This window comes from Colius striatus, unplaced genomic scaffold (assembly GCF_028858725.1).
Source record: "Colius striatus isolate bColStr4 unplaced genomic scaffold, bColStr4.1.hap1 scaffold_34, whole genome shotgun sequence".
NCBI lineage: Eukaryota > Metazoa > Chordata > Aves > Coliiformes > Coliidae > Colius > Colius striatus.
The window spans coordinates 2,104,087-2,129,947 of record NW_026908518.1 but is presented as its reverse complement, the minus strand read 5'-3'; positions in this window follow the sequence as shown (position 1 = coordinate 2,129,947).

Here is a 25,861-nt window from a genome sequence, read left to right as displayed (position 1 = left end):
TCTGCGATAAGCAAGCTCCCTCACATTTTCCCATCTTGTTTTTCCCCCGTAGTTGTTTTCCACCTTGGGCTGTTACCTCGTTAGCTGAAAACAGCCCGACCTTGAAGGAAGAGAAAGCGGCCTGCTGTCTACATGACAGAAACTGCTTTAACCATGGCTCTGACTCTGGTCTTGATTGTGCATTAAATTCATATAACTGGAACTCAGATTGCCTTGCCCCATCGGGCCTAACATTATACCCTGGGATCCATGTCCATTCTCCCTTAACCACTCCTCGACAAGAGCCCAGCTACAGTAGTAAGTAGGTCCCCATGCAGTCTATCAGCCAGCACGGTGTCACATTTGCAGCTGCTTTCCTGTGGGAGCTATCTTCAATACCACAGTTTTTATCCTCAGCTCCCTTTGAAAAAATACATGTGTCTGTTAAGTTATGCCACTGAGTATGGGAGCTACAAGAAAGCAGGAAGGCAGACCCCAGCTACAGTAGTAAGTAGGTCCCCATGCAGTCTATCAGCCAGCACGGTGTCACATTTGCAGCTGCTTTCCTGTGGGAGCTATCTTCAATACCACACTTTTTCTGTTCAGCTCCCATTGAAAAAATATATGTGTCTGTTAAGGTATACCGCTGAGTATGGGAGCTACAAGAAAGCAGGAAGGCAGACCCCAGCTACAGTAGTCAGTAGGTCCCCATGCAGTCTATCAGCCAGCACGGTGTCACATTTGCAGCTGCTTTCCTGTGGGAGCTATCTTCAATACCACAGTTTTTATCCTCAGCTCCCTTTGAAAAAATACATGTGTCTGTTAAGTTATGCCACTGAGTATGGGAGCTACAAGAAAGCAGGAAGGCAGACCCCAGCTACAGTAGTAAGTAGGTCCCCATGCAGTCTATCAGCCAGCACGGTGTCACATTTGCAGCTGCTTTCCTGTGGGAGCTATCTTCAATACCACACTCTTTCTCCTCCCCTCATTGAAAAAATACATGTGCCTGTTAAGTTATGCCACTGAGTATGGGAGCTACAAGAAAGCAGGAAGGCAGACCCCAGCTATAGTAGTAAGTAGGTCCCCATGCAGTCTATCAGCCAGCACGGTGTCACATTTGCAGCTGCTTTCCTGTGGGAGCTATCTTCAATACCACAGTTTTTATCCTCAGCTCCCTTTGACAAAATACATTTTGTCTGTTAAGTTATGCCACTAAGTATGGGAGCTACAAGAAAGCAGGAAGGCAGACCCCAGCTACAGAAGTCAGTACCTCCCCATGCAGTCTATCAGCCAGCACGGTGTCACATGTGCAGCTGCTTTCCTGTGGGAGCTATCTTCAATACCACACTTTTTCTGTTCAGCTCCCATTGAAAAAATACATTTTGTCTGTTAAGTTATGCCACTGAGTATGGGAGCTACAAGAAAGCAGGAAGGCAGACCCCAGCTACAGTAGTAAGTAGGTCCCCATGCAGTCTATCAGCCAGCACGGTGTCACATTTACAGCTGCTTTCCTGTGGGAGCTATCTTCAATACCACAGTTTTTCTGTTCTGCTCCCATTGAAAAAATACATGTGTCTGTTAAGGTATACCACTGAATATGGGAGGTACAAGAAAGCAGGAAGGCAGACCCCAGCTACAGTAGTCAGTACGTCCCCATGCAGTCTATCAGCCAGCACGGTGTCACATTTGCAGCTGCTTTCCTATGGGAGCTATCTTCAATACCACACTTTTTATCCTCAGCTCCCTTTCAAAAAATACATGTGCCTGTTAAGGTATACCACTGAATATGGGAGCTACAAGAAAGCAGGAAGGCAGACCCCAGCTACAGTAGTAAGTAGGTCCCCATGCAGTCTATCAGCCAGCACGGTGTCACATTTGCAGCTGCTTTCCTGTGGGAGCTATCTTCAATACCACACTTTTTCTCCTCAGCTCCCATTGAAAAAAATATATTTTGTCTGTTAAGTTATGTCACTGAGTATGGGAGCTACAAGAAAGCAGGAAGGCAGACCCCAGCTACAGTAGTAAGTAGGTCCCCATGCAGTCTATCAGCCAGCACGGTGTCACATTTGCAGCTGCTTTCCTATGGGAGCTATCTTCAGTACCACAGTTTTTATCCTCAGCTCCCATTGAAAAAATACATGTGTATGTTAAGTTATGCCACTGAGTATGGGAGCTACAAGAAAGCAGGAAGGCAGACCCTGCCGCGAAGTTTTCGGCTCTTGGCCTGAAAAACCCAGGCTTGAAGCCTGAAACCCAGGCTTGAAGCCTGAAACCCAGGCATGAAGGCCTGAAACCCAGGCACGAAGTCTGAAACCCAGGCACGAAGGCCTGAAACCCAGGCACGAAGCCTGAAACCCAGGCACAAAAGCCTGAAAAACCCAGGCACAAAGGCCTGAAAAAGCGAGGCACGAATGCCTGAAACCCAGGCACAAAAGCCCGAAAAACCCAGGCACGAAGCCTACTTCATGCGGCGATCAACCCAGGGTCCGATTCTCAGCTGGGTGGGAAGAAATCAGTCCTACTCAATGTGAGTGATAGCAGAAATCTTCTTCTTCATTCAGAGCAGGCTCTAACTTATATACACAGCAGCTTCAAAGCTAGCTCAGCAACAGCAGCTAATAGATTACATTCTTATGCTCATCCTACTTGTGGTTTCTGCGATAAGCAAGCTCCCTCACATTTTCCCATCTTGTTTTTCCCCCGTAGTTGTTTTCCACCTTAGGCTGTTACCTGGTTAGCTGAAAACAGCCCGACCTTGAAGGAAGAGAAAGCGGCCTGCTGTCTACATGACAGAAACTGCTTTAACCATGGCTCTGACTCTGGCCTTGATTGTGCATTAAATTCATATAACTGGAACTCAGATTGCCTTGCCCCATCGGGCCTACCATTATACCCTGGGATCCATGTCCATTCTCCCTTAACCACTCCTCGACAAGACCCCAGCTACAGTAGTAAGTAGGTCCCCATGCAGTCTATCAGCCAGCACGGTGTCACATTTGCAGCTGCTTTCCTGTGGGAGCTATCTTCAATACCACACTTTTTCTCCTCAGCTCCCATTGAAAAAAATACATTTTGTCTGTTAAGTTATGCCACTGAGTATGGGAGCTACAAGAAAGGAGGAAGGCAGACCCCAGCTACAGTAGTCAGTACGTCCCCATGCAGTCTATCAGCCAGCACGGTGTCACATTTGCAGCTGCTTTTCTGTGGGAGCTATCGTCAATACCACACTTTTTCTCCTCAGCTCCCATTGAAAAAATACATGTGTCCTTTAAGTTATGCCACTGAGTATGGGAGCTACCAGAAAGCAGGAAGGCAGACCCCAGCTACAGTAGTAAGTAGGTCTCCATGCAGTCTATCAGCCAGCACGGTGTCACATTTGCAGCTGCTTTTCTGTGGGAGCTATCGTCAATACCACACTTTTTCTCCTCAGCTCCCATTGAAAAAATACATGTGTATGTTAAGTTATGCCACTGAGTATGGGAGCTACAAGAAAGCAGGAAGGCAGACCCCAGCTACAGTAGTCAGTAGGTCCCCATGCAGTCTATCAGCCAGCACGGTGTCACATTTGCAGCTGCTTTCCTGTGGGAGCTATCTTCAATACCACAGTTTTTATCCTCAGCTCCCTTTGACAAAATACATTTTGTCTGTTAAGTTATGCCACTAAGTATGGGAGCTACAAGAAAGGAGGAAGGCAGACCCCAGCTACAGTAGTAAGTAGGTCCCCATGCAGTCTATCAGCCAGCACGGTGTCACATGTGCAGCTGCTTTCCTGTGGGAGCTATCTTCAATACCACACTTTTTCTGTTCAGCTCCCATTGAAAAAATACATTTTGTCTGTTAAGTTATGCCACTGAGTATGGGAGCTACAAGAAAGCAGGAAGGCAGACCCCAGCTACAGTAGTAAGTAGGTCCCCATGCAGTCTATCAGCCAGCACGGTGTCACATTTACAGCTGCTTTCCTGTGGGAGCTATCTTCAATACCACAGTTTTTCTGTTCTGCTCCCATTGAAAAAATACATGTGTCTGTTAAGGTATACCACTGAATATGGGAGGTACAAGAAAGCAGGAAGGCAGACCCCAGCTACAGTAGTCAGTACGTCCCCATGCAGTCTATCAGCCAGCACGGTGTCACATTTGCAGCTGCTTTCCTATGGGAGCTATCTTCAATACCACACTTTTTATCCTCAGCTCCCTTTGAAAAAATACATGTGCCTGTTAAGGTATACTACTGAATATGGAAGCTACAAGAAAGCAGGAAGGCAGACCCCAGCTACAGTAGTAAGTAGGTCCCCATGCATTCTATCAGCCAGCACAGTGTCACATTTGCAGCTGCTTTCCTGTGGAGCTATCTTCAATACCACACTTTTTCTCCTCAGCTCCCATTGAAAAAAATATATTTTGTCTGTTAAGTTATGTCACTGAGTATGGGAGCTACAAGAAAGCAGGAAGGCAGACCCCAGCTACAGTAGTAAGTAGGTCCCCATGCAGTCTATCAGCCAGCACGGTGTCACATTTGCAGCTGCTTTCCTGTGGGAGCTATCTTCAGTACCACAGTTTTTATCCTCAGCTCCCATTGAAAAAATACATGTGTATGTTAAGTTATACCACTGAGTATGGGAGCTACAAGAAAGCAGGAAGGCAGACCCTGCCGCGAAGTTTTCGGCTCTTGGCCTGAAAAACCCATGCTTGAAGCCTGAAACCCAGGCACGAAGCCTGAAACCCAGGCACGAAGGCCTGAAACCCAGGCACGAAGGCCTGAAACCCAGGCACGAAGCCTGAAACCCAGGCACAAAAGCCTGAAAAACCCAGGTACAAAGGCCTGAAAAAGCGAGGCACGAATGCCTGAAACCCAGGCACAAAAGCCTGAAAAACCCAGGCACGAAGCCTACTTCATGCGGCGATCAACCCAGGGTCCGATTCTCAGCTGGGTGGGAAGAAATCAGTCCTACTCAATGTGAGTGATAGCAGAAATCTTCTTCTTCATTCAGAGCAGGCTCTAACTTATATACACAGCAGCTTCAAAGCTAGCTCAGCAACAGCAGCTAATAGATTACATTCTTATGCTCATCCTACTTGTGGTTTCTGCGATAAGCAAGCTCCCTCACATTTTCCCATCTTGTTTTTCCCCCGTAGTTGTTTTCCACCTTAGGCTGTTACCTGGTTAGCTGAAAACAGCCTGACCTTGAAGGAAGAGAAAGCGGCCTGCTGTCTACATGACAGAAACTGCTTTAACCATGGCTCTGACTCTGGTCTTGATTGTGCATTAAATTCATATAACTGGAACTCAGATTGCCTTGCCCCATCGGGCCTAACATTATACCCTGGGATCCATGTCCATTCTCCCTTAACCACTCCTCGACAAGACCCCAGCTACAGTAGTAAGTAGGTCCCCATGCAGTCTATCAGCCAGCACGGTGTCACATTTGCAGCTGCTTTCCTGTGGGAGCTATCTTCAATATCACACTCTTTCTCCTCCCCTCATTGAAAAAATACATGTGTCTGTTAAGTTATGCCACTGAGTATGGGAGCTACAAGAAAGCAGGAAGGCAGACCCCAGCTACAGTAGTAAGTAGGTCCCCATGCAGTCTATCAGCCAGCACGGTGTCACATTTGCAGCTGCTTTCCTGTGGGAGCTATCTTCAATACCACACTTTTTCTCCTCAGCTCCCTTTGACAAAATACATGTGTATGTTAAGTTATGCCACTGAGTATGGGAGCTACAAGAAAGCAGGAAGACAGACCCCAGCTACAGTAGTAAGTAGGTCCCCATGCAGTCTATCAGCCAGCACGGTGTCACATTTGCAGCTGCTTTCCTGTGGCAGCTATCTTCAATACCACACTCTTTCTCCTCCCCTCATTGAAAAAATACATGTGTCTGTTAAGTTATGCCACTGAGTATGGGAGCTACAAGAAAGCAGGAAGGCAGACCCCAGCTACAGTAGTAAGTAGGTCCCCATGCAGTCTATCAGCCAGCACGGTGTCACATTTGCAGCTGCTTTCCTGTGGGAGCTATCTTCAATACCACACTTTTTCTCCTCAGCTCCCATTGAAAAAAATACATTTTGTCTGTTAAGTTATGCCACTGAGTATGGGAGCTACAAGAAAGCAGGAAGGCAGACCCCAGCTACAGTAGTAAGTAGGTCCCCATGCAGTCTATCAGCCAGCACGGTGTCACATTTGCAGCTGCTTTTCTGTGGGAGCTATCGTCAATACCACACTTTTTCTCCTCAGCTCCCATTGAAAAAATAAATGTGTCCTTTAAGTTATGCCACTGAGTATGGGAGCTACCAGAAAGCAGGAAGGCAGACCCCAGCTACAGTAGTAAGTAGGTCCCCATGCAGTCTATCAGCCAGCACGGTGTCACATTTGCAGCTGCTTTCCTGTGGGAGCTATCTTCAATACCACAGTTTTTATCCTCAGCTCCTTTTGACAAAATACATGTGTATGTTAAGTTATGCCACTAAGTATGGGAGCTACAAGAAAGCAGGAAGGCAGACCCCAGCTTCAGTAGTAAGTAGGTCCCCATGAAGTCTATCAGCCAGCACGGTGTCACATTTGCAGCTGCTTTCCTGTGGGAGCTATCTTCAATACCACACTTTTTCTCCTCAGCTCCCATTGAAAAAAATACATTTTGTCTCTTCAGTTATGCCACTGAGTATGGGAGCTACAAGAAAGCAGGAAGGCAGACCCCAGCTACAGTAGTAAGTAGGTCCCCATGCAGTCTATCAGCCAGCACGGTGTCACATTTGCAGCTGCTTTCCTATGGGAGCTATCTTCAGTACCACAGTTTTTATCCTCAGCTCCCATTGAAAAAATACATGTGTATGTTAAGTTATGCCACTGAGTATGGGAGCTACAAGAAAGCAGGAAGGCAGACCCTGTCGCGAAGTTTTCGGCTCTTGGCCTGAAAAACCCAGGCTTGAAGCCTGAAACTCAGGCACGAAGGCCTGAAACCCAGGCACGAAGCCTGAAACCCAGGCACGAAGGCCTTAAACCCAGGCACGAAGCCTGAAACCCAGGCACGAAGGCCGGAAACCCAGGCACGAAGCCTGAAACCCAGGCACAAAAGCCTGAAACCCAGGTACAAGAGCCTGAAAAACCCAGGCACAAAGGACTGAAAAACCCAGGATCGAAGGCCTGAAACCCAGGCACAAAAGCCTGAAAAACCCAGGCACGAAGCCTACTTCATGCGGCGATCAAACCAGGGTCCGATTCTCAGCTCGGTGGGAAGAAATCAGACCTACTCAATGTGAGTGATAGCAGAAATCTTCTTCTTCATTGAGAGCAGGCTCTAACTTATATACACAGCAGCTTCAAAGCTAGCTCAGCAACAGCAGCTAATAGATTACATTCTTATGCTCATCCTACTTGCGGTTTCTGCGATAAGCAAGCTCCCTCACATTTTCCCATCTTGTTTTTCCCCCGTAGTTGTTTTCCACCTTGGGCTGTTACCTCGTTAGCTGAAAACAGCCCGACCTTGAAGGAAGAGAAAGCGGCCTGCTGTCTACATGACAGAAACTGCTGTAACCATGGCTCTGACTCTGGTCTTGATTGTGCATTAAATTCATATAACTGGAACTCAGATTGCCTTGCCCCATCGGGCCTAACATTATACCCTGGGATCCATGTCCATTCTCCCTTAACCACTCCTCGACAAGAGCCCAGCTACAGTAGTAAGTAGGTCCCCATGCAGTCTATCAGCCAGCACGGTGTCACATTTGCAGCTGCTTTCCTGTGGGAGCTATCTTCAATACCACAGTTTTTATCCTCAGCTCCCATTGAAAAAATACATGTGTCCTTTAAGTTATGCCACTGAGTATGGGAGCTACCAGAAAGCAGGAAGGCAGACCCCAGCTACAGTAGTAAGTAGGTCCCCATGCAGTCTATCAGCCAGCACGGTGTCACATTTGCAGCTGCTTTCCTGTGGGAGCTATCTTCAATACCACACTTTTTCTGTTCAGCTCCCATTGAAAAAAATACATTTTGTCTGTTAAGTTATGCCACTGAGTATGGGAGCTACAAGAAAGCAGGAAGGCAGACCCCAGCTACAGTAGTAAGTAGGTCCCCATGCAGTCTATCAGCCAGCACAGTGTCACATTTGCAGCTGCTTTCCTGTGGGAGCTATCTTCAATACCACAGTTTTTATCCTCAGCTCCCTTTGAAAAAATACATGTGTATGTTAAGTTATGCCACTGAGTATGGGAGCTACAAGAAAGCAGGAAGGCAGACCCTGCCGCGAAGTTTTCGGCTCTTGGCCTAAAAAACCCAGGCTTGAAGCCTGAAATCCAGGCACGAAGGCCTGAAACCCAGGCACGAAGCCTGAAACCCAGGCACGAAGACCTTAAACCCAGGCACGAAGCCTGAAAACCCAGGCACGAAGCCTGAAACCCAGGTACAAGAGCCTGAAAAACCCAGGCACAAAGGACTGAAAAACCCAGGCACGAAGGCCTGAAACCCAGGCACAAAAGCCTGAAAAACCCAGGCACGAAGCCTACTTCATGCGGCGATTAACCCAGGGTCCGATTCTCAGCTGGGTGGGAAGAAATCAGTCCTACTCAATGTGAGTGATAGCAGAAATCTTCTTCTTCATTGAGAGCAGGCTCTAACTTATATACACAGCAGCTTCAAAGCTAGCTCAGCAACAGCAGCTAATAGATTACATTCTTATGCTCATCCTACTTGCGGTTTCTGCGATAAGCAAGCTCCCTCACATTTTCCCATCTTGTTTTTCCCCCGTAGTTGTTTTCCACCTTGGGCTGTTACCTCGTTAGCTGAAAACAGCCCGACCTTGAAGGAAGAGAAAGCGGCCTGCTGTCTACATGACAGAAACTGCTTTAACCATGGCTCTGACTCTGGTCTTGATTGTGCATTAAATTCATATAACTGGAACTCAGATTGCCTTGCCCCATCGGGCCTAACATTATACCCTGGGATCCATGTCCATTCTCCCTTAACCACTCCTCGACAAGAGCCCAGCTACAGTAGTAAGTAGGTCCCCATGCAGTCTATCAGCCAGCACGGTGTCACATTTGCAGCTGCTTTCCTGTGGGAGCTATCTTCAATACCACAGTTTTTATCCTCAGCTCCCTTTGAAAAAATACATGTGTCTGTTAAGTTATGCCACTGAGTATGGGAGCTACAAGAAAGCAGGAAGGCAGACCCCAGCTACAGTAGTAAGTAGGTCCCCATGCAGTCTATCAGCCAGCACGGTGTCACATTTGCAGCTGCTTTCCTGTGGGAGCTATCTTCAATACCACACTTTTTCTGTTCAGCTCCCATTGAAAAAATATATGTGTCTGTTAAGGTATACCGCTGAGTATGGGAGCTACAAGAAAGCAGGAAGGCAGACCCCAGCTACAGTAGTCAGTAGGTCCCCATGCAGTCTATCAGCCAGCACGGTGTCACATTTGCAGCTGCTTTCCTGTGGGAGCTATCTTCAATACCACAGTTTTTATCCTCAGCTCCCTTTGAAAAAATACATGTGTCTGTTAAGTTATGCCACTGAGTATGGGAGCTACAAGAAAGCAGGAAGGCAGACCCCAGCTACAGTAGTAAGTAGGTCCCCATGCAGTCTATCAGCCAGCACGGTGTCACATTTGCAGCTGCTTTCCTGTGGGAGCTATCTTCAATACCACACTCTTTCTCCTCCCCTCATTGAAAAAATACATGTGCCTGTTAAGTTATGCCACTGAGTATGGGAGCTACAAGAAAGCAGGAAGGCAGACCCCAGCTATAGTAGTAAGTAGGTCCCCATGCAGTCTATCAGCCAGCACGGTGTCACATTTGCAGCTGCTTTCCTGTGGGAGCTATCTTCAATACCACAGTTTTTATCCTCAGCTCCCTTTGACAAAATACATTTTGTCTGTTAAGTTATGCCACTAAGTATGGGAGCTACAAGAAAGCAGGAAGGCAGACCCCAGCTACAGAAGTCAGTACCTCCCCATGCAGTCTATCAGCCAGCACGGTGTCACATGTGCAGCTGCTTTCCTGTGGGAGCTATCTTCAATACCACACTTTTTCTGTTCAGCTCCCATTGAAAAAATACATTTTGTCTGTTAAGTTATGCCACTGAGTATGGGAGCTACAAGAAAGCAGGAAGGCAGACCCCAGCTACAGTAGTAAGTAGGTCCCCATGCAGTCTATCAGCCAGCACGGTGTCACATTTACAGCTGCTTTCCTGTGGGAGCTATCTTCAATACCACAGTTTTTCTGTTCTGCTCCCATTGAAAAAATACATGTGTCTGTTAAGGTATACCACTGAATATGGGAGGTACAAGAAAGCAGGAAGGCAGACCCCAGCTACAGTAGTCAGTACGTCCCCATGCAGTCTATCAGCCAGCACGGTGTCACATTTGCAGCTGCTTTCCTATGGGAGCTATCTTCAATACCACACTTTTTATCCTCAGCTCCCTTTCAAAAAATACATGTGCCTGTTAAGGTATACCACTGAATATGGGAGCTACAAGAAAGCAGGAAGGCAGACCCCAGCTACAGTAGTAAGTAGGTCCCCATGCAGTCTATCAGCCAGCACGGTGTCACATTTGCAGCTGCTTTCCTGTGGGAGCTATCTTCAATACCACACTTTTTCTCCTCAGCTCCCATTGAAAAAAATATATTTTGTCTGTTAAGTTATGTCACTGAGTATGGGAGCTACAAGAAAGCAGGAAGGCAGACCCCAGCTACAGTAGTAAGTAGGTCCCCATGCAGTCTATCAGCCAGCACGGTGTCACATTTGCAGCTGCTTTCCTATGGGAGCTATCTTCAGTACCACAGTTTTTATCCTCAGCTCCCATTGAAAAAATACATGTGTATGTTAAGTTATGCCACTGAGTATGGGAGCTACAAGAAAGCAGGAAGGCAGACCCTGCCGCGAAGTTTTCGGCTCTTGGCCTGAAAAACCCAGGCTTGAAGCCTGAAACCCAGGCTTGAAGCCTGAAACCCAGGCATGAAGGCCTGAAACCCAGGCACGAAGTCTGAAACCCAGGCACGAAGGCCTGAAACCCAGGCACGAAGCCTGAAACCCAGGCACAAAAGCCTGAAAAACCCAGGCACAAAGGCCTGAAAAAGCGAGGCACGAATGCCTGAAACCCAGGCACAAAAGCCCGAAAAACCCAGGCACGAAGCCTACTTCATGCGGCGATCAACCCAGGGTCCGATTCTCAGCTGGGTGGGAAGAAATCAGTCCTACTCAATGTGAGTGATAGCAGAAATCTTCTTCTTCATTCAGAGCAGGCTCTAACTTATATACACAGCAGCTTCAAAGCTAGCTCAGCAACAGCAGCTAATAGATTACATTCTTATGCTCATCCTACTTGTGGTTTCTGCGATAAGCAAGCTCCCTCACATTTTCCCATCTTGTTTTTCCCCCGTAGTTGTTTTCCACCTTAGGCTGTTACCTGGTTAGCTGAAAACAGCCCGACCTTGAAGGAAGAGAAAGCGGCCTGCTGTCTACATGACAGAAACTGCTTTAACCATGGCTCTGACTCTGGCCTTGATTGTGCATTAAATTCATATAACTGGAACTCAGATTGCCTTGCCCCATCGGGCCTACCATTATACCCTGGGATCCATGTCCATTCTCCCTTAACCACTCCTCGACAAGACCCCAGCTACAGTAGTAAGTAGGTCCCCATGCAGTCTATCAGCCAGCACGGTGTCACATTTGCAGCTGCTTTCCTGTGGGAGCTATCTTCAATACCACACTTTTTCTCCTCAGCTCCCATTGAAAAAAATACATTTTGTCTGTTAAGTTATGCCACTGAGTATGGGAGCTACAAGAAAGGAGGAAGGCAGACCCCAGCTACAGTAGTCAGTACGTCCCCATGCAGTCTATCAGCCAGCACGGTGTCACATTTGCAGCTGCTTTTCTGTGGGAGCTATCGTCAATACCACACTTTTTCTCCTCAGCTCCCATTGAAAAAATACATGTGTCCTTTAAGTTATGCCACTGAGTATGGGAGCTACCAGAAAGCAGGAAGGCAGACCCCAGCTACAGTAGTAAGTAGGTCTCCATGCAGTCTATCAGCCAGCACGGTGTCACATTTGCAGCTGCTTTTCTGTGGGAGCTATCGTCAATACCACACTTTTTCTCCTCAGCTCCCATTGAAAAAATACATGTGTATGTTAAGTTATGCCACTGAGTATGGGAGCTACAAGAAAGCAGGAAGGCAGACCCCAGCTACAGTAGTCAGTAGGTCCCCATGCAGTCTATCAGCCAGCACGGTGTCACATTTGCAGCTGCTTTCCTGTGGGAGCTATCTTCAATACCACAGTTTTTATCCTCAGCTCCCTTTGACAAAATACATTTTGTCTGTTAAGTTATGCCACTAAGTATGGGAGCTACAAGAAAGGAGGAAGGCAGACCCCAGCTACAGTAGTAAGTAGGTCCCCATGCAGTCTATCAGCCAGCACGGTGTCACATGTGCAGCTGCTTTCCTGTGGGAGCTATCTTCAATACCACACTTTTTCTGTTCAGCTCCCATTGAAAAAATACATTTTGTCTGTTAAGTTATGCCACTGAGTATGGGAGCTACAAGAAAGCAGGAAGGCAGACCCCAGCTACAGTAGTAAGTAGGTCCCCATGCAGTCTATCAGCCAGCACGGTGTCACATTTACAGCTGCTTTCCTGTGGGAGCTATCTTCAATACCACAGTTTTTCTGTTCTGCTCCCATTGAAAAAATACATGTGTCTGTTAAGGTATACCACTGAATATGGGAGGTACAAGAAAGCAGGAAGGCAGACCCCAGCTACAGTAGTCAGTACGTCCCCATGCAGTCTATCAGCCAGCACGGTGTCACATTTGCAGCTGCTTTCCTATGGGAGCTATCTTCAATACCACACTTTTTATCCTCAGCTCCCTTTGAAAAAATACATGTGCCTGTTAAGGTATACTACTGAATATGGAAGCTACAAGAAAGCAGGAAGGCAGACCCCAGCTACAGTAGTAAGTAGGTCCCCATGCATTCTATCAGCCAGCACAGTGTCACATTTGCAGCTGCTTTCCTGTGGAGCTATCTTCAATACCACACTTTTTCTCCTCAGCTCCCATTGAAAAAAATATATTTTGTCTGTTAAGTTATGTCACTGAGTATGGGAGCTACAAGAAAGCAGGAAGGCAGACCCCAGCTACAGTAGTAAGTAGGTCCCCATGCAGTCTATCAGCCAGCACGGTGTCACATTTGCAGCTGCTTTCCTGTGGGAGCTATCTTCAGTACCACAGTTTTTATCCTCAGCTCCCATTGAAAAAATACATGTGTATGTTAAGTTATACCACTGAGTATGGGAGCTACAAGAAAGCAGGAAGGCAGACCCTGCCGCGAAGTTTTCGGCTCTTGGCCTGAAAAACCCATGCTTGAAGCCTGAAACCCAGGCACGAAGCCTGAAACCCAGGCACGAAGGCCTGAAACCCAGGCACGAAGGCCTGAAACCCAGGCACGAAGCCTGAAACCCAGGCACAAAAGCCTGAAAAACCCAGGTACAAAGGCCTGAAAAAGCGAGGCACGAATGCCTGAAACCCAGGCACAAAAGCCTGAAAAACCCAGGCACGAAGCCTACTTCATGCGGCGATCAACCCAGGGTCCGATTCTCAGCTGGGTGGGAAGAAATCAGTCCTACTCAATGTGAGTGATAGCAGAAATCTTCTTCTTCATTCAGAGCAGGCTCTAACTTATATACACAGCAGCTTCAAAGCTAGCTCAGCAACAGCAGCTAATAGATTACATTCTTATGCTCATCCTACTTGTGGTTTCTGCGATAAGCAAGCTCCCTCACATTTTCCCATCTTGTTTTTCCCCCGTAGTTGTTTTCCACCTTAGGCTGTTACCTGGTTAGCTGAAAACAGCCTGACCTTGAAGGAAGAGAAAGCGGCCTGCTGTCTACATGACAGAAACTGCTTTAACCATGGCTCTGACTCTGGTCTTGATTGTGCATTAAATTCATATAACTGGAACTCAGATTGCCTTGCCCCATCGGGCCTAACATTATACCCTGGGATCCATGTCCATTCTCCCTTAACCACTCCTCGACAAGACCCCAGCTACAGTAGTAAGTAGGTCCCCATGCAGTCTATCAGCCAGCACGGTGTCACATTTGCAGCTGCTTTCCTGTGGGAGCTATCTTCAATATCACACTCTTTCTCCTCCCCTCATTGAAAAAATACATGTGTCTGTTAAGTTATGCCACTGAGTATGGGAGCTACAAGAAAGCAGGAAGGCAGACCCCAGCTACAGTAGTAAGTAGGTCCCCATGCAGTCTATCAGCCAGCACGGTGTCACATTTGCAGCTGCTTTCCTGTGGGAGCTATCTTCAATACCACACTTTTTCTCCTCAGCTCCCTTTGACAAAATACATGTGTATGTTAAGTTATGCCACTGAGTATGGGAGCTACAAGAAAGCAGGAAGACAGACCCCAGCTACAGTAGTAAGTAGGTCCCCATGCAGTCTATCAGCCAGCACAGTGTCACATTTGCAGCTGCTTTCCTGTGGGAGCTATCTTCAATACCACATTTTTTCTCCTCAGCTCCCATTGAAAAAAATACATTTTGTCTGTTAAGTTATGCCACTGAGTATGGGAGCTACAAGAAAGCAGGAAGGCAGACCCCAGCTACAGTAGTAAGTAGGTCCCCATGCAGTCTATCAGCCAGCACGGTGTCACATTTGCAGCTGCTTTCCTATGGGAGCTATCTTCAGTACCACAGTTTTTATCCTCAGCTCCCATTGAAAAAATACATGTGTCTGTTAAGTTATGCCACTGAGTATGGGAGCTACAAGAAAGCAGGAAGGCAGACCCTGCCGCGAAGTTTTCGGCTCTTGGCCTGAAAAACCCAGGCTTGAAGCCTGAAACTCAGGCACGAATGCCTTAAACCCAGGCACGAAGCCGGAAACCCAGGCACGAAGCCTGAAACCCAGGTACAAGAGCCTAAAAAACCCAGGCACAAAGGACTGAAAAACCCAGGCATGAAGGCCTGAAACCCAGGCACAAAAGCCTTAAAAACCCAGGCACGAAGCCTACTTCATGCGGCGATCAACCCAGGGTTCGATTCTCAGCTGGGTGGGAAGAAATCAGTCCTACTCAATGTGAGTGATAGCAGAAATCTTCTTCTTCATTGAGAGCAGGCTCTAACTTATATACACAGCAGCTTCAAAGCTAGCTCAGCAACAGCAGCTAATAGATTACATTCTTATGCTCATCCTACTTGCGGTTTCTGCGATAAGCAAGCTCCCTCACATTTTCCCATCTTGTTTTTCCCCCGTAGTTGTTTTCCACCTTGGGCTGTTACCTCGTTAGCTGAAAACAGCCCGACCTTGAAGGAAGAGAAAGCGGCCTGCTGTCTACATGACAGAAACTGCTTTAACCATGGCTCTGACTCTGGTCTTGATTGTGCATTAAATTCATATAACTGGAACTCAGATTGCCTTGCCCCATCGGGCCTAACATTATACCCTGGGATCCATGTCCATTCTCCCTTAACCACTCCTCGACAACACCCCAGCTACAGTAGTAAGTAGGTCCCCATGCAGTCTATCAGCCAGCACGGTGTCACATTTGCAGCTGCTTTCCTGTGGGAGCTATCTTCAATACCACAGTTTTTATCCTCAGCTCCCATTGAAAAAATACATGTGTCTGTTAAGTTATGCCACTGAGTATGGGAGCTACAAGAAAGCAGGAAGGCAGACCCCAGCTACAGTAGTAAGTAGGTCCCCATGCAGTCTATCAGCCAGCACGGTGTCACATTTGCAGCTGCTTTCCTGTGGGAGCTATCTTCAATACCACACTTTTTCTGTTCAGCTCCCATTGAAAAAATACATGTGTCTGTTAAGTTATGCCACTGAGTATGGGAGCTACAAGAAAGCAGGAAGGCAGACCCCAGCTACAGTAGTCAGTAGGTCCCCATGCAGTCTATCAGCCAGCACGGTGTCACATTTGCAGCTGCTTTCCTGTGGGAGCTATCTTCAATACCACAGTTTTTATCCTCAGCTCCCTTTGACAAAATACATGTGTATGTTAAGTTATGCCACTGAGTATGGGAGCTACAAGAAAGCAGGAAGGCAGACCCCAGCTACAGTAGTAAGTAGGTCCCCATGCAGTCTATCAGCCAGCACAGTGTCACATTTGCAGCTGCTTTCCTGTGGGAGCTATCTTCAATACCACATTTTTTCTCCTCAGCTCCCATTGAAAAAAATACATTTTGTCTGTTAAGTTATGCCACTGAGTATGGGAGCTACAAGAAAGCAGGAAGGCAGACCCCAGCTACAGTAGTAAGTAGGTCCCCATGCAGTCTATCAGCCAGCACGGTGTCACATTTGCAGCTGCTTTCCTGTGGGAGCTATCTTCAGTACCACAGTTTTTATCCTCAGCTCCCATTGAAAAAATACATGTGTCTGTTAAGTTATGCCACTGAGTATGGGAGCTACAAGAAAGCAGGAAGGCAGACCCTGCCGCGAAGTTTTCGGCTCTTGGCCTGGAAAACCCAGGCTTGAAGCCTGAAACTCAGGCACGAAGGCCTGAAACCCAGGCACGAAGCCTGAAACCAGGGCACGAAGGCCTTAAACCCAGGCACGAAGCCGGAAACCCAGGCACGAAGGCCGGAAACCCAGGCACGAAGCCTGAAAACCCAGGCACGAAGCCTGAAACCCAGGTACAAGAGCCTGAAAAACCCAGGCACAAAGGACTGAAAAACCCAGGCACGAAGGCCTGAAACCCAGGCACAAAAGCCTGAAAAACCCAGGCACGAAGCCTACTTCATGCGGCGATCAACCCAGGGTCCGATTCTCAGCTGGATGGGAAGAAATCAGTCCTACTCAATGTGAGTGATAGCAGAAATCTTCTTCTTCATTGAGAGCAGGCTCTAAGTTATATACACAGCAGCTTCAAAGCTAGCTCAGCAACAGCAGCTAATAGATTACATTCTTATGCTCATCCTACTTGCGGTTTCTGCGATAAGCAAGCTCCCTCACATTTTCCCATCTTGTTTTTCCCCCGTAGTTGTTTTCCACCTTGGGCTGTTACCTCGTTAGCTGAAAACAGCCCGACCTTGAAGGAAGAGAAAGCGGCCTGCTGTCTACATGACAGAAACTGCTTTAACCATGGCTCTGACTCTGGTCTTGATTGTGCATTAAATTCATATAACTGGAACTCAGATTGCCTTGCCCCATCGGGCCTAACATTATACCCTGGGATCCATGTCCATTCTCCCTTAACCACTCCTCGACAAGAGCCCAGCTACAGTAGTAAGTAGGTCCCCATGCAGTCTATCAGCCAGCACGGTGTCACATTTGCAGCTGCTTTCCTGTGGGAGCTGTCTTCAATACCACAGTTTTTATCCTCAGCTCCCATTGAAAAAATACATGTGTCTGTTAAGTTATGCCACTGAGTATGGGAGCTACAAGAAAGCAGGAAGGCAGACCCCAGCTACAGTAGTAAGTAGGTCCCCATGCAGTCTATCAGCCAGCACGGTGTCACATTTGCAGCTGCTTTCCTGTGGGAGCTATCTTCAATACCACACTTTTTCTCCTCAGCTCCCATTGAAAAAATACATGTGTCTGTTAAGTTATGCCACTGAGTATGGGAGCTACAAGAAAGCAGGAAGGCAGACCCCAGCTACAGTAGTAAGTAGGTCCCCATGCAGTCTATCAGCCAGCACGGTGTCACATTTGCAGCTGCTTTCCTGTGGGAGCTATCTTCAATACCACAGTTTTTATCCTCAGCTCCCTTTGACAAAATACATGTGTCTGTTAAGTTATGCCACTGAGTATGGGAGCTACAAGAAAGCAGGAAGGCAGACCCCAGCTATAGTAGTAAGTAGGTCCCCATGCAGTCTATCAGCCAGCACGGTGTCACATTTGCAGCTGCTTTCCTGTGGGAGCTATCTTCAATACCACACTTTTTCTGTTCAGCTCCCATTGAAAAAATACATGTGTCTGTTAAGGTATACCGCTGAGTATGGGAGCTACAAGAAAGCAGGAAGGCAGACCCCAGCTACAGTAGTCAGTAGGTCTCCATGCAGTCTATCAGCCAGCACTGTGTCACATTTGCAGCTCCTTTCCTGTGGGAGGTATCTTCAATACCACACTTTTTCTCCTCAGCTCCCATTGAAAAAATACATGTGTCTGTTAAGTTATGCCACTGAGTATGGGAGCTACAAGAAAGCAGGAAGGCAGACCCCAGCTACAGTAGTCAGTAGGTCCCCATGCAGTCTATCAGCCAGCACGGTGTCACATTTGCAGCTTCTTTCCTGTGGGAGCTATCTTCAATACCACACTTTTTCTCCTCAGCTCCCTTTGACAAAATACATGTGTCTCTTAAGTTATGCCACTGAGTATGGGAGCTACAAGAAAGCAGGAAGGCAGACCCCAGCTACAGTAGTAAGTAGGTCCCCATGCAGTCTATCAGCCAGCACGGTGTCACATTTGCAGCTGCTTTCCTGTGGGAGCTATCTTCAATACCACAGTTTTTCTGTTCAGCTCCCATTGAAAAAAATACATTTTGTCTGTTAAGTTATGCCACTGAGTATGGGAGCTACAAGAAAGCAGGAAGGCAGACCCCAGCTACAGTAGTAAGTAGGTCCCCATGCAGTCTATCAGCCAGCACGGTGTCACATTTGCAGCTGCTTTCCTGTGGGAGCTATCTTCAGTACCACAGTTTTTATCCTCAGCTCCCATTGAAAAAATACATGTGTATGTTAAGTTATGCCACTGAGTATGGGAGCTACAAGAAAGCAGGAAGGCAGACCCTGCCGCGAAGTTTTCGTCTCTTGGCCTGAAAAACCCAGGCTTGAAGCCTGAAACCCAGGCACGAAGCCTGAAACCCAGGCACGAAGGCCTGAAACCCAGGCACGAAGGCCGGAAACCCAGGCACGAAGGCCTGAAACCCAGGCACGAAGCCTGAAACCCAGGCACAAAAGCCTGAAAAACCCAGGTACAAAGGCCTGAAAAAGCGAGGCACGAATGCCTGAAACCCAGGCACAAAAGCCCGAAAAACCCAGGCACGAAGCCTACTTCATGCGGCGATCAACCCAGGGTCCGATTCTCAGCTGGGTGGGAAGAAATCAGTCCTACTCAATGTGAGTGATAGCAGAAATCTTCTTCTTCATTCAGAGCAGGCTCTAACTTATATACACAGCAGCTTCAAAGCTAGCTCAGCAACAGCAGCTAATAGATTACATTCTTATGCTCATCCTACTTGTGGTTTCTGCGATAAGCAAGCTCCCTCACATTTTCCCATCTTGTTTTTCCCCCATAGTTGTTTTCCACCTTAGGCTGTTACCTCGTTAGCTGAAAACAGCCCGACCTTGAAGGAAGAGAAAGCGGCCTGCTGTCTACATGACAGAAACTGCTTTAACCATGGCTCTGACTCTGGTCTTGATTGTGCATTAAATTCATATAACTGGAACTCAGATTGCCTTGCCCCATCGGGCCTAACATTATACCCTGGGATCCATGTCCATTCTCCCTTAACCACTCCTCGACAAGACCGCAGCTACAGTAGTAAGTAGGTCCCCATGCAGTCTATCAGCCAGCACGGTGTCACATTTGCAGCTGCTTTCCTGTGGGAGCTATCTTCAATACCACACTTTTTCTGTTCAGCTCCCATTGAAAAAATACACGTGTCTGTTAAGGTATACCGCTGAGTATGGGAGCTACAAGAAAGCAGGAAGGCAGACCCCAGCTACAGTAGTAAGTAGGTCCCCATGCAGTCTATCAGCCAGCACGGTGTCACATTTGCAGCTGCTTTCCTGTGGGAGCTATCTTCAATACCACACTCTTTCTCCTCCCCTCATTTAAAAAATACATGTGTCTGTTAAGTTATGCCACTGAGTATGGGAGCTACAAGAAAGCAGGAAGGCAGACCCCAGCTACAGTAGTCAGTAGGTCCCCATGCAGTCTATCAGCCAGCACGGTGTCACATTTGCAGCTGCTTTCCTGTGGGAGCTATCTTCAATACCACAGTTTTTATCCTCAGCTCCCTTTGACAAAATACATTTTGTCTGTTAAGTTATGCCACTAAGTATGGGAGCTACAAGAAAGCAGGAAGGCAGACCCCAGCTACAGTAGTAAGTAGGTCCCCATGCAGTCTATCAGCCAGCACGGTGTCACATTTGCAGCTGCTTTCCTGTGGGAGCTATCTTCAATACCACACTTTTTCTCCTCAGCTCCCATTGAAAAACTACATCTGTATGTTAAGTTATGCCACTGAGTATGGGAGCTACAAGAAAGCAGGAAGGCAGACCCCAGCTACAGTAGTAAGTAGGTCCCCATGCAGTCTATCAGCCAGCACGGTGTCACCTTTGCAGCTGCTTTTCTGTGGGAGCTATCTTCAATACCACAGTTTTTATCCTCAGCTCCCTTTGACAAAATACCTGTGTATGTTAAGTTATGCCACTAAGTATGGGAGCTACAAGAAAGCAGGAAGGCAGACCCCAGCTTCAGTAGTAAGTAGGTCCCCATGCAGTCTATCAGCCAGCACGGTGTCACATTTGCAGCTGCTTTCCTGTGGGAGCTATCTTCAGTACCACAGTTTTTATCCTCAGCTCCCATTGAAAAACTACATCTGTATGTTAAGTTATGCCACTGAGTATGGGAGCTACAAGAAAGCAGGAAGGCAGACCCTGCCGCGAAGTTTTCGTCTCTTGGCCTGAAAAACCCAGGCTTGAAGCCTGAAACCCAGGCACGAAGGCCTTAAACCCAGGCACGAAGCCTGAAACCCAGGCACGAAGGCCTTAAACCCAGGCTTGAAGCCTGAAACCCAGGCATGAAGGCCTGAAACCCAGGCACGAAGGCCTGAAACCCAGGCACGAAGGCCTTAAACCCAGGCACGAAGCCTGAAACCCAGGCACGAAGGCCGGAAACCCAGGCACGAAGCCTGAAAACCCAGGCACAAAAGCCTGAAACCCAGGTACAAGAGCCTGAAAAACCCAGGCACAAAGGACTGAAAAACCCAGGCACGAAGGCCTGAAACCCAGGCACAAAAGCCTGAAAAACCCAGGCACGAAGCCTACTTCATGCGGCGATCAACCCAGGGTCCGATTCTCAGCTGGGTGGGAAGAAATCAGTCCTACTCAATGTGAGTGATAGCAGAAATCTTCTTCTTCATTGAGAGCAGGCTCTAACTTATATACACAGCAGCTTCAAAGCTAGCTCAGCAACAGCAGCTAATAAATTACATTGTTATGCTCATCCTACTTGCAGTTTCTGCGATAAGCAAGCTCCCTCACATTTTCCCATCTTGTTTTTCCCCCGTAGTTGTTTTCCAGCTTGGGCTGTTACCTCGTTAGCTGAAAACAGCCCGACCTTGAAGGAAGAGAAAGCGGCCTGCTGTCTACATGACAGAAACTGCTTTAACCATGGCTCTGACTCTGGTCTTGATTGTGCATTAAATTCATATAACTGGAACTCAGATTGCCTTGCCCCATCGGGCCTAACATTATACCCTGGGATCCATGTCCATTCTCCCTTAACCACTCCTCGACAAGAGCCCAGCTACAGTAGTAAGTAGGTCACCATGCAGTCTATCAGCCAGCACGGTGTCACATTTGCAGCTGCTTTCCTGTGGGAGCTATCTTCAATACCACACTTTTTCTGTTCAGCTCCCATTGAAAAAATACATTTTGTCTGTTAAGTTATGCCACTGAGTATGGGAGCTACAAGAAAGCAGGAAGGCAGACCCCAGCTATAGTAGTAAGTAGGTCCCCATGCAGTCTATCAGCCAGCACGGTGTCACATTTGCAGCTGCTTTCCTGTGGGAGCTATCTTCAATACCACACTTTTTCTGTTCAGCTCCCATTGAAAAAATACATGTGTCTGTTAAGGTATACCGCTGAGTATGGGAGCTACAAGAAAGCAGGAAGGCAGACCCCAGCTACAGTAGTCAGTAGGTCTCCATGCAGTCTATCAGCCAGCACTGTGTCACATTTGCAGCTCCTTTCCTGTGGGAGGTATCTTCAATACCACACTTTTTCTCCTCAGCTCCCATTGAAAAAATACATGTGTCTGTTAAGTTATGCCACTGAGTATGGGAGCTACAAGAAAGCAGGAAGGCAGACCCCAGCTACAGTAGTCAGTAGGTCCCCATGCAGTCTATCAGCCAGCACGGTGTCACATTTGCAGCTGCTTTCCTGTGGGAGCTATCTTCAATACCACACTCTTTCTCTTCCCCTCATTGAAAAAATACATGTGTCTGTTAAGTTATGCCACTGAGTATGGGAGCTACAAGAAAGCAGGAAGGCAGACCCCAGCTACAGTAGTCAGTAGGTCCCCATGCAGTCTATCAGCCAGCACGGTGTCACATTTGCAGCTGCTTTCCTGTGGGAGCTATCTTCAATAACACAGTTTTTATCCTCAGCTCCCTTTGACAAAATACATGTGTATGTTAAGTTATGCCACTAAGTATGGGAGCTACAAGAAAGCAGGAAGGCAGACCCCAGCTACAGTAGTAAGTAGGTCCCCATGCAGTCTATCAGCCAGCACGGTGTCACATTTGCAGCTGCTTTCCTGTGGGAGCTATCTTCAATACCACATTTTTTCTCCTCAGCTCCCATTGAAAAAAATACATTTTGTCTGTTAAGTTATGCCACTGAGTATGGGAGCTACAAGAAAGCAGGAAGGCAGACCCCAGCTACAGTAGTAAGTAGGTCCCCATGCAGTCTATCAGCCAGCACGGTGTCACATTTGCAGCTGCTTTCCTGTGGGAGCTATCTTCAATACCACACTTTTTCTGTTCAGCTCCCATTGAAAAAATACATGTGTCTGTTAAGTTATGCCACTGAGTATGGGAGCTACAAGAAAGCAGGAAGGCAGACCCCAGCTACAGTAGTCAGTAGGTCCCCATGCAGTCTATCAGCCAGCACGGTGTCACATTTGCAGCTGCTTTCCTGTGGGAGCTATCTTCAATACCACAGTTTTTATCCTCAGCTCCCTTTGACAAAATACATGTGTCTGTTAAGTTATGCCACTGAGTATGGGAGCTACAAGAAAGCAGGAAGGCAGACCCTGCCGCGAAGTTTTCGGCTCTTGGCCTGACAAACCCAGGCTTGAAGCCTGAAACCCAGGCACGAAGGCCTGAAACCCAGGCACGAAGCCTGAAACCCAGGCACGAAGGCCTTAAACCCAGGCACGAAGCCTGAAAACCCAGGCACGAAGCCTGAAACCCAGGCACGAAGCCTGAAACCCAGGTACAAGAGCTTGAAAAACCCAGGCACAAAGGACTGAAAAACCCAGGCACGAAGGCCTGAAACGCAGGCACAAAAGCCTGAAAAACCCAGGCACGAAGCCTACTTCATGCGGCGATCAACCCAGGGTCCGATTCTCAGCTGGGTGGGAAGAAATCAGTCCTACTCAATGTGAGTGATAGCAGAAATCTTCTTCTTCATTGAGAGCAGGCTCTAACTTATATACACAGCAGCTTCAAAGCTAGCTCAGCAACAGCAGCTAATAGATTACATTCTTATGCTCATCCTACTTGCGGTTTCTGCGATAAGCAAGCTCCCTCACATTTTCCCATCTTGTTTTTCCCCCGTAGTTGTTTTCCACCTTGGGCTGTTACCTCGTTAGCTGAAAACAGCCCGACCTTGAAGGAAGAGAAAGCGGCCTGCTGTCTACATGACAGAAACTGCTTTAACCATGGCTCTGACTCTGGTCTTGATTGTGCAGTAAATTCATATAACTGGAACTCAGATTGCCTTGCCCCATCGGGCCTAACATTATACCCTGGGATCCATGTCCATTCTCCCTTAACCACTCCTCGACAAGACCCCAGCTACAGTAGTAAGTAGGTCCCCATGCAGTCTATCAGCCAGCACGGTGTCACATTTGCAGCTGCTTTCCTGTGGGAGCTATCTTCAATACCACACTTTTTCTCCTCAGCTCCCTTTGACAAAATACATGTGTCTGTTAAGTTATGCCACTGAGTATGGGAGCTACAAGAAAGCAGGAAGGCAGACCCCAGCTACAGTAGTAAGTAGGTCCCCATGCAGTCTATCAGCCAGCACGGTGTCACATTTGCAGCTGCTTTCCTGTGGGAGCTATCTTCAATACCACACTTTTTCTCCTCAGCTCCCATTGAAAAAATACATGTGTCTGTTAAGTTATGCCACTGAGTATGGGAGCTACAAGAAAGCAGGAAGGCAGACCCCAGCTACAGTAGTAAGTAGGTCCCCATGCAGTCTATCAGCCAGCACGGTGTCACATTTGCAGCTGCTTTCCTGTGGGAGCTATCTTCAATACCACAGTTTTTATCCTCAGCTCCCTTTGACAAAATACATGTGTATGTTAAGTTATGCCACTAAGTATGGGAGCTACAAGAAAGCAGGAAGGCAGACCCCAGCTACAGTAGTAAGTAGGTCCCCATGCAGTCTATCAGCCAGCACGGTGTCACATTTGCAGCTGCTTTCCTGTGGGAGCTATCTTCAATACCACATTTTTTCTCCTCAGCTCCCATTGAAAAAAATACATTTTGTCTGTTAAGTTATGCCACTGAGTATGGGAGCTACAAGAAAGCAGGAAGGCAGACCCCAGCTACAGTAGTCAGTAGGTCCCCATGCAGTCTATCAGCCAGCACGGTGTCACATTTGCAGCTGCTTTCCTGTGGGAGCTATCTTCAGTACCACAGTTTTTATCCTCAGCTCCCATTGAAAAAATACATGTGTATGTTAAGTTATGCCACTGAGTATGGGAGCTACAAGAAAGCAGGAAGGCAGACCCTGCCGCGAAGTTTTCGGCTCTTGGCCTGAAAAACCCAGGCTTGAAGCCTGAAACCCAGGCACGAAGGCCTGAAACCCAGGCACGAAGCCTGAAACCCAGGCACGAAGGCCTTAAACCCAGGCACGAAGGCCGGAAACCCAGGCACGAAGCCTGAAAACCCAGGCACGAAGCCTGAAACCCAGGTACAAGAGCCTGAAAAACCCAGGCACAAAGGACTGAAAAACCCAGGCACGAAGGCCTGAAACCCAGGCACAAAAGCCTGAAAAACCCAGGCACGAAGCCTACTTCATGCGGCGATCAACCCAGGGTCCGATTCTCAGCTGGGTGGGAAGAAATCAGTCCTACTCAATGTGAGTGATAGCAGAAATCTTCTTCTTCATTGAGAGCAGGCTCTAACTTATATACACAGCAGCTTCAAAGCTAGCTCAGCAACAGCAGCTAATAGATTACATTCTTATGCTCATCCTACTTGCGGTTTCTGCGATAAGCAAGCTCCCTCACATTTTCCCATCTTGTTTTTCCCCCGTAGTTGTTTTCCACCTTGGGCTGTTACCTCGTTAGCTGAAAACAGCCCGACCTTGAAGGAAGAGAAAGCGGCCTGCTGTCTACATGACAGAAACTGCTTTAACCATGGCTCTGACTCTGGTCTTGATTGTGCATTAAATTCATATAACTGGAACTCAGATTGCCTTGCCCCATCGGGCCTAACATTATACCCTGGGATCCATGTCCATTCTCCCTTAACCACTCCTCGACAAGAGCCCAGCTACAGTAGTAAGTAGGTCCCCATGCAGTCTATCAGCCAGCACGGTGTCACATTTGCAGCTGCTTTCCTGTGGGAGCTATCTTCAATACCAGACTTTTTCTGTTCAGCTCCCATTGAAAAAATACATTTTGTCTGTTAAGTTATGCCACTGAGTATGGGAGCTACAAGAAAGCAGGAAGGCAGACCCCAGCTACAGTAGTCAGTAGGTCCCCATGCAGTCTATCAGCCAGCACGGTGTCACATTTGCAGCTGCTTTCCTGTGGGAGCTATCTTCAATACCACAGTTTTTATCCTCAGCTCCCTTTGACAAAATACATGTGTCTGTTAAGTTATGCCACTGAGTATGGGAGCTACAAGAAAGCAGGAAGGCAGACCCTGCCGCGAAGTTTTCGGCTCTTGGCCTGACAAACCCAGGCTTG